The 13,593-nt window shown below is 45.9% G+C and overlaps 2 non-coding genes across 2 annotated transcripts; one reads left to right on the forward strand and one right to left on the reverse strand.

Moving 5' to 3' along the window:
• Positions 1–2,275: 2,275 nt before the first annotated feature.
• Positions 2,276–2,349, reverse strand: trnan-guu (transfer RNA asparagine (anticodon GUU)). Its single transcript has one exon. It is a non-coding gene; the product is annotated as a tRNA-Asn (tRNA).
• Positions 2,350–4,086: 1,737 nt separating this feature from the next.
• On the forward strand, positions 4,087–4,160 carry trnan-guu (transfer RNA asparagine (anticodon GUU)). The gene has a single exon. It is a non-coding gene; the product is annotated as a tRNA-Asn (tRNA).
• The last annotated feature ends 9,433 nt before the right edge of the window (positions 4,161–13,593 follow it).

Raw genomic sequence — 13,593 nt, forward strand, 5'->3', positions numbered from 1 at the left:
TGTAATTTGGCGTTATATAAATAAAACTGAATGGAATTGCAGGAAAAACATATCAAATGTGGAAAAAGGCTTATCTTGGAAACATTTTAAAAACTGACATTATTCTTGTGATGTCAACACTGATGTCATTTCACATCACAATTGATGTCACCTCTGATGTTGTTTGACTTCACAAATGTTATATAGGCCAGACATTTTCACTCCTTTTTCACAGTTCGTCAGGAGTTTATCTGAAGAAACACGTCCAGTTTTAGAAGCAAATTTGAAAGTCACAGTAAACGATTTTCACATCGCCTAAAAAAACAACACTTAATTACTATTATAAATAGTCATTTTGACAAACTCTTAAAAACAACACTTTATTACTATCTTAAATAGTCATTTTGACAAGCTCTTAAAAACAACAAGCAAAATGAGTCAAACCAAGATATCATCTGCTCAACTTCAGTGGTGTGACATGGTAGACGACGATTTACCTGAGAATTTCTACACATATACCATTACTTTTGGTGATAATGAAGGTTATGAGGAACCCTCCAACAAGCCAGAAAAAGAACAATGCCAGGCCTCTGAGGATTCCCCGTCTCCTCAAACAGTAAATGACGAAGAGAAAAAAGAACCATCCCAGGTCTCTACTGCGGCTGTGACTCCTCATTCCGAGGACGTCCAGCTTGTGCAGGATCATCCCCAGGCCTCCAAAGTTTGTCGCGTCACCTGGAAGTTTCCAAATTCACAAACCGACAAACAAGCCCAGGCCTCCAACAAATATAACATTACTTTTGGCAGTAACGAAAGTTATAAGCAACCCACCAACAGGCAGGAAATTTTAACATCAAGCCAAGGAAATGACCAGTTTGAAAAAGAACAATCCCAGGACTCCTACAAATATAACATTACTTTTGGCAGTAACAAAGGTTTGGAGGAACCCACCAACAGATCAGAAATTTTAACATCAAGCTCAGAAAATGAGCTGTTGGAAAAGGAACAATCCCAGGTCTCTGCTGCGGCTGTGACTCCTCATTCCGAGGACGTCCAGCTTGTGCAGGATCATCCCCAGGCCTCCAAAGTTCGTTGCGTCACCTGGAAGTTTCCAATTTCACAAACCGAGGAGATTCCCTCTAATGCCTCTGCTGCCGACGAAGATTATGGATCAGAGAAATTACAGAAATCTTACCAACATAATAAGGACAAGATCAACTATTTATATCACCGGATGGATATTGTCAGGACTAAGCTGCTGAAAAAGAATTTCTTTCTAACACGAGAAAAAGACAGAAGAGTCGCAGCAGAGAATAGCTGCTCCATTTGGGAGGAAAAACTGAAGGACCTGGAAAACAGTTTGACATGTGAGCGTCATCTCCGTGAAAAGTGTGAGCAGGAGCTCAAGGAATGCAATGAAGTCATTGCAGAATTTTGTGAAACACTGAAACCACCAGTATCTGAAACTGAATATCAGTCAGTTGTGAAAGAGCTAGAGAGCTTGAAAGAACAACTCAAAGAAAAGACTGCCTCCAATATTGATCTTGCCTCCAAACTAAAGGCACAGAAGGAGGCAACAAAGACACAGGAAAAGAAGGTGGCAGAACTTATGTAGGCTGTATTTCAATTTCAATTCAATTCAATTTTATTTATATAGCGCCAGATTACAACAATTGTCATCTCAAGGTACTTAAGTAATATAGTCCAATTCAAGCCAATTGGAATTCAATTCATTGTAATCATAATCCAATTAATTCATATAGAGCCAATTAAAAAAAATAATATCCTAGCTAAGGAAACCAACAGACCCCGCCGGCGACACATCTGCTGCCAGTTGAATCAACAGAGTCCGTTATGTCCGTTAAAAACGGATTGGTGCTTACGTTTGGGCTAATGAGCTCCCCGTGTCTTTCAAAAACATTGCCGCGTGTCGCCATGCTCTCTCGCGTTCACAGCTCTTCTTCTCACTTTTAGCCAACTTTTAAATCCCGGACGAGCCCCCAGTGTTACCTTCTTAACCCCCTGCCTCCGAACCGTAGTAAGGAGCTGGTCTTTATTTTGACTGGCAATCGTAGGGTCCGGGCCAAAGTGTGGGGCGAAATGAGAACGGAGTCAAGGCTTTTTTGTGCGGAAAGCAGGTTTTATTCGATCAATCTTTTTTTATCGACTCTCTCCCTACACACGTACGTCACACACCCACAGACACCGTCTTGAAGTGGCAGGGCTGGACGGTGACGGTGACGGTGACATGGCAGCAATATGTTTAAGATATCAACGATTTATTGGTGAAACTACTCGTCCCTGGGTGGAGTCGAACCACCAACCTTTCAGTTAACAGCCGAACGCGCTGGCCGATTGCGCCACAGAGACTCTGTCAGCAACATTCACAGCCCTTATAACCCGTATCAACGCGACGTGTATTTGGAATGTTTTGGAGGTGCACGTCAGGCTACGGCGTAGGGGTCCACGTCCACGTCGTAGCTACATCGTCGAAATGACGGAGAAGTATAAACTACGTTTTAGAGATCAGTAAGTCTAGAGTGTGCCCCCTATTCTGTGTGGCCTCTGCTACATGCTGAGTCAGCCCAAAGTTGTCCAGAGTGTTACTCAGGTCTTTAGTCCCTTTGTCCTGAGGGTTGTCCATGTGGATGTTAAGATCACCAACAATAATTACACAGTCAAAATCAACACAGATCATAGACAGCAGTTCACTGAGGTCATCAAAAAAGTCTCAAAAAAGGCTGCACATGCTCATCACAAACAAAATGTAGAGGACGTAGCTTCATCTTGCTCTGCCTTAGTTTTGCTGTTGTTGGTGGTGGTGGTGAAGACGTCAACCGGAAGTTGCTCTATTAGCGATAGATGAAATGGGCACAGCGCCACCTGTCGTACTGAGACGTGCTTTGTACCAGTGATTCGATTCATTCACCGCCATATATCCAAGGATAATTACCCTTGCTCAGATAAGGAGCATAACCCAACTATAGCTATAATCGAGTTAATCTCATCATGTAGACCCACTGACTGTCTGTGTCATTAGAAAGAAAAACATCACTTCCTGTGAACCACTACAGTTTGATGTCAGCGAACACATCAGCTGTGTGAGGAGCATTACTACCATCTACTGGAATGATTAGAGGTTATTAAGGTTCTTTTCTGCAGGAGCCTCTCAGGCACTGATTTTTAGTTTGAATTAGTGAAACAACGACTCGAGATGAGTATAATCAACAGAGCTACTGCAACTGCTATTAATCCTCCTGCTAGTCCCAGTTTAGAGAAGACGCTGATCCATCCTCTGCTCGTCGACTCTCAGTCGGTCTCTGAGGTTGGGAGTGATCAGCGGCTGCTGAAAAGGACAAAAAATGAAGGTGATTTATGGAAATAGAAAACATTTCCCTCATCATTAGCAGCTGTTGGTAAATCTTCTGCTGTTGTCAGCTGACAGAATAAAATGTTGTGGATACTGTTCATATCTATGAGTCTATTTAGCTGGGAAAATGTTCTTAATTAACCAAAATAACAGAGCTGCTGTTCTCATTGAGTCGACACCTCCAGGTTACAGTTTTATCAGTGAGGCCAGAGTGAGCAGGAGAGGAGGAGGGGTCGCAGTCTTATTTAATGAATCATTTCAGTGTCAGCAGTTATCTCCTGGAAGTTTTCAGTCCCTTGAATATATGGCTATACAGCTCAAGGCCTCATCCGGAGTCCTGTTTCTGAATGTTTACAGGCCCCCCAGATAATGTGCAGACTTTTTTGATGACCTCAGTGAACTGCTGTCTATGAACTGTGTTGATTTTGACTGTGTAATTATTGTTGGTGATTTTAACATCCACATGGACAACCCTCAGGACAAAGGGACTAAAGACCTGAGTAACACTCTGGACAACTTTGGGCTGACTCAGCATGTAGCAGAGGCCACACAGAATAGGGGGCACACTCTAGACTTACTGATCTCTAAAACGTAGTTTATACTTCTCCGTCATTTCGACGATGTAGCTACGACGTGGATGTGGACCCCTACGCCGTAGCCTGACGTGCACCTCCAAAACATTCCAAATACACGTCGCGTTGATACGGGTTATAAGGGCTGTGAATGTTGCTGACAGAGTCTCTGTGGCGCAATCGGCCAGCGCGTTCGGCTGTTAACTGAAAGGTTGGTGGTTCGACTCCACCCAGGGACGAGTAGTTTCACCAATAAATCAATAAATCGTTGATATCTTAAACATATTGCTGCCATGTCTTCAGAACACGGTGTCACCGTCCAGCCCTGCCCCTTTAAGACGGTGTCTGTGTGTGTGTGACGTACGTGTGTAGGGAGAGAGTCGATAAAAAAAGATTGATGGAATAAAACCTGCGTTCCGCACAAAAAAGCCTTGACTCCGTTCTCATTTCGCCCCACACTTTGGCCCGGACCCTATGATTGCCAGTTACCGGTAACGAGCCAGAAAATAAAGACCAGCTCCTTACTACCCAGAACTACGGTTCGGAGGCAGGGGGTTAAGAAGGTAACGGCCAGCGAACCCCTTTTCCCCTGCAAACAATGTGCATGCCAGCATGAACCCAGCCACTCTGGCCCATACACCAGTCTCCCAGTCTTCTGTGCCCCCCTTCACACCTTGTATGTCCCAGTCTGTGAGACACGTTTATGCAGAACGGGCTAATGGTTGTTACTCTGCCCCTCCCAGTGATGCACCATTTCACCGGGGTAAAGAGCATGACTCCAGAGGATATTCACAGCCTAGCTGGAGAAGGGCCGAGCCTGCCCCACAACGTCCTTCCTCTCACATGATGTGTGGCGGTGATTTTATGGACAGTAGCGATGATGAACAGTATGGGCAGAGAGAGAGAATCCCCACCTTACAGCCAGGTCGTTTTGATGGGTCGGGGTCATGGAAAGCCTTTCTCTACCTGTTTGAGAGCTGTGCTCAGGCCAACCACTGGTCAGAGAAGACCATGGCCGTGCAGCTCAGATTTAGCCTGACTGGTGCTGCTGGTGCTATTGTCCACAAAAACCCCAGATCTACTCGGTGGAGTTACCAGTGTATTGTGGATGAAGTGGATGCCGCCTATGGGCCATGTTCGGAGCATGCAGCAGCCATAGGCATTGAACTGAGACAGAGAGTGAGAGGGACGAGTGAGGCTCTGCACAGTCTGAGGGATGATATCTACGAAAAAGTTTCCATTGTGTATGCAGATCGTACAGAGCGGGAACAGGACGCCATCAGTGTGGAGATCTTCACTAACGCCTTGGCTGATGCTGAAGTGGTTCAAAGACTACTGGAGGAGCAGCCACGCACCCTGGCCAGAGCATACGAAGTAGCACACCGGTACGAGACGACCAGAAGGGCTGCCAGAGCGGTCACCCAGCTGATGCAGCCAGGTCAACGCGGTTCATCAGAGCGGAGAGCCAGGGCAGCAACGGTACGCGAAGATACAGGTGTGATGCTGTGTGATGAACTAGGAGGGGAAGTTATGAGGTCCACCAACCCAACAAACAGGAAACCGAGATTTCGCCAGCAGTGGCTGCCAAAGAAAAACAGAAATGTTGAGATGACCTCAGCCGAGATCATCTGTCACAACTGTTCGGGTGTAGGACATATACAGAGGAACTGCCCTTCTCCTCGTCGACCCAAACCGCACACCCCGAGTGTCGACCTGACCCCAGTTCTCCGTCCCGGCACCGTGGTTACCTGCACCAGCGGCCTGGAAGGTGAAATGAGTGTTAAAATACTAGTACATGGACTGGAAATGTGTGCTCTGCTAGACTCTGCTGCTCAGAGAAATGTGCTGCCTCTCCACCACTTTGACTCTATTCCTGTCGAGTCCAGACTGAAAGGGTCTGTGGCCGGCCTCCTTCAGCCAGCAAAGGTTATGGGAGAGGTAGAGCTTCAGCAAAGGGAGGCCTTAACAGTGTCCGAGCCTGTTAATTCTGACTCTGTTTCTTTCCCCAGTCACCTGCAGTCCCTTTACACTGAGAGCTGTGCCAGCCTGTCAGAGGATGACCATAGAAGGGTGGCCAGCCTGCTGCAATCATACAGCAACGTGTTCTCCACGGGGCCCACCGATCTCGGCCGCACTAGCCTTGTGCAGCACGATATCCTGACCACCCCTGGGCCACCTATAAAACAGCCGCCACGCAGGATGGCCAGTGACAAACAGCTTTCAGCAGACCAACAGGTGCAGCAAAGCCTTGAGAACGGTGTAGCCCAAAACAGCAACAGCAGCTGGGCCATGGTAAGAAAGAAAGATCAGAGCTCACGGTTATGTGTGGATTACCGACCTTTAAATGAACGGACTTTCAAGGACGCTTATCCCTTACCACGCATCCAGGACACTCTAGACACACTCTCCACTGCCAAGTACTTCAGCACATTGGACTTAACATCAGGCTACTGGCAGGTGGAGATGAAACCAAGGGCCCGCAAAGCTGCTGCTTTCTGCACACGGAAAGGGCTCTTTGAGTGGAATGTGATGCCGTTTGGGCTTTGCAACGCGCCGGCCACGTTCCAGCAACTTATGGATCGTGTTCTGGCTGGGCTGCAGTGGGAGACGTGTTTGGTGTATCTTGACGATATTATAGTCCTGGGGCGGGATGCTACTGAAATGCTGGAGCGACTCAGCCAAGTGTTCACCAGACTACATGAAGCCAACCTCAAGCTGAAGCCTTCCAAGTGCTGCCTTTTCCGGGAGCAAGTGGCCTATCTGGGGCACATCGTCTCTGCCAGAGGTGTCGCCACCGACCCCCAAAAGATCCAGAAAGTGGTTGAGTGGCCAACACCCAGAAACATCTCAGAGGTACGGCAATTCGTCGGCTTGGCGTCCTATTACAGACGTTTCGTGCAGGATTTCGCCACACTTGCTAAGCCACTTCATGAACTCACCAAAAAGTATGCACGCTTCGACTGGACAGCTGAATGTCAAGAGGCATTCGAGACACTGAAAAGCCGGCTGACATCTGCGCCTGTGCTAGGCTACCCCCTCGACAATGGCGAATTGTTTCTCGACACCGACGCCAGTGATTGGGGAATCGTCGTGCCCATGTACGGTGCCAGAGCCTAATCTAAGTGTCCGGCATCAGCATAAAGCAGTGCAGTACAGCTTAGATGACTTTCCAGCTGAAGTGGTTGCTGTGGAGAGCAACCTCCAGTGGGGGTAGAGGACACCTCCGACAACGACAGCTGCGGCTATGCCCCCACCTGTCCAAGCATCCACAGGGTGAGTGAGCCACTTCACACTAACCTGTTTTGCGGCTGGACTCTAGAACAGTTGAGCAATGCCCAACTAACTGACCCAGATATGTCACCAGTGAGGAAGTGGATGGACGCAGGAGACCGACCATCGTGGACTGACGTAGCACCCTGCAGCTCAGCTACTAAAGCATACTGGGCGCAATGGAAACGACTCTATCAGAAGGATGGAGTCTTGCTGAGAAAATTCTACTGTGCAGAAGGTCACGTGTTCTATCCCCAGATCCTGCTGCCTCACCAGTACCGTACCTCTGTGATGCAACAGATGCATGATGGCTCAGTGGGTGGTCACTTTGGGGTGGAGAGGACGCTTGCACGCCTTAAGGCCAGGTACTTCTGGTATAATATGAAGGACGATGTCACACTCTGGTGCCGCACCTGCACCAGCTGCGCTGCAAAGGCTCGTCCGAAGAAAACTCCTCAGGCTGCCATGGGCACAGTGCGGGTTGGTGCTCCTATGGAGAGGATAGTAGTTGATTTGATGGGACCTCTGAATGAAACGGAGAGGCGAAACAGCTACATACTGGTCGTACAAGACTATTTCAGCAAATGGGTGGAGGCCTACCCTGTTCCCAATGAGCAAGCAGTGACAGTGGCAGAGAAGATTGCCTCAGAGTGGGTATGCAGATACGGAGCCCCACAGTGCCTGCACAGCGACCAGGGCACCAACTTTGAATCAGCAGTGTTGCAGGAGATGTGCGCCCTGCTGGGGATTAACAAGACACGAACAACACCCTTTCACCCGCAGTCCGACGGCCAAGTGGAGCGCTTTAATGCCACCCTGCAGAAAATATTGGCCACTACTGCAGAGCGTTGCCATTGGGATTGGGATGTCATGATTCCGTACGCAGTGACGGCCTATCGAGCAACCAAACACAGCTCCACAGGCCTGACACCTAACATGATGCTCTTTGGAAGAGAGACAACTGAGCCAATCGACCTGGTTGCAGGTCTGCCCCCGGATACTGACCACTCAAACACACCTCCACAGTATGTCCAGCGGCTCAGAGAACGGCTAGAGCTCTCACACCAGCTGGCACGGGAAGTGCTAGGGAAATCTGTTGAACGGGCCAAACGACAGTACGACAAAAATATTTGTCAGGTCCAACACAAAGTTGGTGATGCAGTTTGGTACCTGATAAAAGGCAACAAGAGGGTGAAAAACAAGGTACGGAAGTTTTTACCTTCTTATGAGGGCCCCTATTTTCCACTCCTCAACCAAACTGAACATTTTTCCTATCGGCAACCACTTGTATGTTTGGTAGTAAATCAAAAGCCGCCGGGGTAACGTGTCCCACTGTACCCACAAGCTGTCAGGCTCTGTGGTTAGAGAGAGCGCAAAAAAAATAAAAATTGGTGGACTGACAACTGGAGGAGTGGTAGTCAACCTCCACCTCCACGGCTGGCCGAGGTGCCCTTGAGGAGGGCTCCGTACCCCCCCCCCCCCTCTCCCCGGCGCTGTAATTGGCTGCCCCACCGCTCCAGTGTGTGGCATCTGTCTCCATGAGTGTGTGACCCTGTGCATGTGTGTGTTCAACAGGTACCAACCTGGATGGGTCACATGCGGAGGAGTCATTTTAAATTAAATCATTTTAGTTATTTACATTGATCCTCTATCATTCAAATGGTTATTAGTATGCCATGAGACTAAAGTGAAAGAAAGTTTACCTGTTTTGACAATAATTAAAACCAGATTCATTGGTTGGCTCCCTGGGGTTGTAATTGCTAGACAGTTTCTCCTGAAATGCCTCAAGTCAAGATGAAGCACAGGTCTGCTACTCAGGCTTTGTGGACTCTTCTTTTATAACGAACCATTACACAGAAAACTGTGAAAATGTGGTTCCTCCTCTCCAGTACCCCCGAATAGACCTTACCAGGGATGCTGAGGAGTGTGATCCCGTTTTTCATGTCTGACACAAACATTCTTACAATTTGAATGGAGTGAATGGATGTTTTTATGTCTAACAATGTTTAAATGTTTGATGCTAATGATAAAAGCTCCACGATGTCAGATTTTATGTTCAAAGCAGAACATGTGAAACAGCATAAAAAGTCAACATTGACTGAACAGCATACATGTGTAACTGTGCTGTCGACACAGTGATGTAAACACTAGATAAAGAGAGAGAATGAGCTTTTTACTGTCGGACTGTGTTGACTAAAGTGAGGACAGAAAACAACAGACTGAGCGAACAAAGAGAAAATCAGGAACCTGCAGGGAAATCTTGCCCCACAGCTGAAAGTTTCTCCTTTAAACAGAGAAGTTTCAGTATTTTTCTGTTTTCACCACACTGCTGAATGAGTTCAGGCGTTGATGCTGATCAGTGTTTCCTGAATTGTTCTGTTCTGTTGAAGAGTACTTTTAGTTGTAAATGATGTTGTCAGATTGGTAAATAAAATCTACTCTTTGTTCCACTGTCTTCATATAGAAAGTCCAAGATCTTTAATCCTTCCGCAGGCAAGAGGAAAATTGTGCGTCCAGAGTGGAGTCCTCCTGTTAGACACTAATCCATATGCTGATGTACATTCCAGCTGTCGTGACACTAAACAGTGAAATTAATCTTATAACGAGTAAAATCTATTAATGGTTCAAATGTTTTGACCTGTTTTGACTTCTCCTGTAAGCATGTAGTGTTCTAACCCTTCACACTGTGGAGTCAATGCTTGTTTCATTCAAAAAGGAGTGTATCAACTCTATGTAAGCACAGTGCATAAATATGTACAATAAAAGGTGATATCAAACCCTCAACAATATAAGAAATACCTTATTTGTCCTCGGAAGAATAACTTTTGAAGAAAATTACCTTTTAATTGACAAGTAAAACTGTTTCTTATTTTGATAAAAGAATCCAAATAAATTTAGCTTTTTTTATTTTTACAATGTTTTATTTTATTTAAACACATAAATCAATGTAATAATAATTTTTGTAGGAACATATTCATATTCTTATTTGAATGACACAATAATGCTCTTAACAGTTGTGAGAACAATGCATTGATACTTTCAAACAGTGCAGTTGTTCAGGATGAAAAGATAGAGCCGTACAAAAGATATCTACATTTTAAGTATTTTTATTGATGTTACTGTAACAGGATGTATAGAGATTTCATTGGTTGACTAGTCTTATGTGCGAATACTAAATGCTGCCGCTACTTTCTCTCTTGATGTTGTTGTCGGCGATGTTTTGGCGTCATATATTTTTTGAAGCGCCTCCACATTGAAGGCAGCTCTGGTCTTTCTTCTGAGGGGTTAAACTTGTCCACTGCTTGTTCTGGTACTGCAAGTTTAAGAGACATGTCTTCTGTGGCATGTAAGGGGTTTGATGTTGGAGAGTCCTCTGAATGTTTAGAGGTTGGTTCCATTTCGATGACAATGAAAGTTCTTTCTTGATTGTTTCCTGGAAGTGGTTCCTGGACAACGATCTGTGATGAAATGTCCTCAGTGTCTTGAGGTTCCTGGATGACTTCAGGCTGGTCGTTCTTTATAATGGTCTCTACCGTCTTTTTGTTTTTGCATCAACGCTTTTTAGAAGAAACTTTCTCTTTCGGTGGCTTTGAGACATCTTTTGGTTGTGGGACTAATTCCATTTCGATGTCACTCACCAGTTGTGGGACCACGTCTGGTTGTGGCACTCCAGCCTGATGAGCCAAATCTGATGGAATCACTTCCTGTGAGTCTTCAGAAGCCCTTTCTATTTCTTTTTCTTCCACAGGTTCGGAAATCTTCTCTGGTTCCTGTATATGGATCGGTGATGAAATGTCCTCCGTGTCTTGAGGTTCCTGGATGACTTCCGGCTGGTTCTTTACAATGGTTTCTGGCGTCTTTTTGTTCTTGCGTCGACGCTTCTTTGATGTAACGTTCTCTTTTGGTGGCTCAGGGATCCCTTGTGGTTCTGCTTTGTTGACTCCCTCCACTTCTAGATTCGATACTTCCACTTGTGAAGCCAGCTCTTCTACTATTATGTTCTTTGGTGGAAGACGTATCTGATCTAAATGGAGTTCTGGGAGGATGTACAGCTCTGTTTTTTCTTCTGGCTTGATGATTACGGATAGAAATATTTTATTTAATTAATATCTTTGTTGATAGGATATGTACCTCAGACTTTTAAGGTTGCTGTAATTAAACCTTTACTTAAAAAACCTACTCTTGATTAAGAAGTGTTGGCTAATTATCGACCTATATCCAATCTCCCTTTTTTGTCTAAAGTTCTTGAAAAAATAGTTGCAGTTCAACTTTGTGATCATTTACACCGAAATAATCTGTTTGAAGAGTTTCAGTCAGGATTCAGAGTGCATCATAGCACAGAAACAGCACTTCTGAAAGTTACCAATGATCTCCTGTTAGCTTCTGATAGCGGACTTGTTTCTGTACTTGTCCTGTTGGATCTCAGTGCTGCATTTGATACGATCGATCACAGCATCCGAAACTATGGTTCTCAGCCGGAAAAGGGTGGAATGCTCTCTCCGGGTCGGGAATGAGATCCTTCCCCAAGTGGAGGAGTTCAAGTATCTCGGGGTCTTGTTCACGAGTGAGGGACGAATGGAGCGGGAGATTGACGGGCGGATCGGTGCGGCGTCTGCAGTGTTGCGGGCTCTGCACCGACCCGTCGTTGTGAAGAGGGAGCTGAGCCAGAAGGCGAAGCTCTCTACTTACTGGTCAATCTACGTTCCCATCCTCACCTATGGTCACGAGTTGTGGGTAGTGACCGAAAGAACAAGATCGCGAATACAAGCGGCCGAAATGGGTTTCCTCCGCAGGGTGTCTGGGCTCTCCCTTAGAGATAGGGTGAGAAGCTCAGTCATCCGGGAGGGGCTCGGAGTAGAACCGCTGCTCCTCCGCATTGAGAGGAGTCAGATGAGGTGGCTCGGGCATCTGGTTAGGATGCCTCCTGGACGCCTCCCTGGGGAGGTGTTCCGGGCACGTCCCACTGGGAGGAGACCCCGGGGAAGACCCAGGACACGCTGGAGAGACTATGTCTCTCGGCTGGCCTGGGAACGCCTCGGGGTCCCCCCGGAAGAGCTGGAAGAAGTGGCCGGGGACAGAGACGTCTGGGTTTCTCTGCTCAAGCTGCTGCCCCCGCGACCCGACCCCCGGATAAGCGGCAGATGATGGATGGATGGATGGATGGATCACAGCATTCTGTTACAGAGACTTGAACATCTTATTGGGATTAAAGGAACTGCATTAGGCTGGTTTAAGTCATATTTATCTGATAGATTCCAGTTTGTTCTTGTAAATGAAGAATCTTCCTCACACGTTGGAGTAAGTCATGGAGTTCCTCAGGGTTCTTTGCTTGGACCGATTCTTTTTACTTTATACATGCTTCCATTAGATAACATTATCAGACAGCATGGCATAAATTTCCATTGTTATGCTGATGATACTCAGCTGTACTTATCTATGAAACCAGATGAAACCAACAGGTTGGTCAGACTACAAGCCTGTCTTAAAGACATAAAGACCTGGATGACTCAGAACTGTCTTCTTTTAAATTCAGACAAAACTGAAGTTGTTCTCTTTGCACCTGAGCGCTTCAGGGAGAAATTGTCTAGTTATATAGTTACTCTAGATGGTATTTCCTTGGCTTCTAGTTCTACAGTGAGGAACCTTGGAGTTATTTTTGACCAGAATTTATCATTTGACACACATATAAAACTGGTTTCTAGGACTGGCTTCTTTCACCTTCGTAATATTGCTAAAATCAGGAACATCCTGTCTCAGGGTGATGCAGAGAAACTAGTTGATGCATTTGTTACTTCAAGATTGGACTACTGTAATTCCTTATTATTGGGCTGTCCCACATATTCTCTGAAAAGCCTCCAGCTGACCCAAAATGCTGCAGCCAGAGTTCTGATGAGAACTAACAGGAGAGATCATGTTTCTCCAGTTTTAGCTTCTCTTCATTGGCTCCCTGTTAAATTCAGAATAGAATTTAAGATTCTTCTTCTCACATATAAAGCTCTTAATGACCGAGCTCCATCATATCTTAAAGATTTAATTGTAAGGTATTTTCCTAACAGAGCACTTCGTTCCCAAACTGCAGGTTTACTTGTTCTTCCCAGAGTTTCTAAAAGTAGAATGGGAGGTAGAGCCTTCAGTTATCAGGCCCCTCTCTTGTGGAATAAGCTGCCAGTAAATGTCCGGGAAGCAGACACCCTTTCCACTTTTAAGATTAGGTTTAAAACTTTCCTTTTCAATAAAGCTTTTAGTTAGGGATGGCTCAGGTAATCCTGAAACATCCCATAGTTAAGCTGCTATAGGCTTAGACTGCTGGGGGACCTCATCTGTCACACCTTTCCTCCTTTGCTCTCTTTTTCCCCCTGTTTAATTTCACAATTGATTTTATGTACATGTGACATTATTGTG

The sequence above is a fragment of the Leuresthes tenuis genome, unplaced genomic scaffold (assembly GCF_036924035.1).
Source record: "Leuresthes tenuis unplaced genomic scaffold, fLeuTen1.0.hap1 SCAF_19, whole genome shotgun sequence".
Taxonomy (NCBI): domain Eukaryota; kingdom Metazoa; phylum Chordata; class Actinopteri; order Atheriniformes; family Atherinopsidae; genus Leuresthes; species Leuresthes tenuis.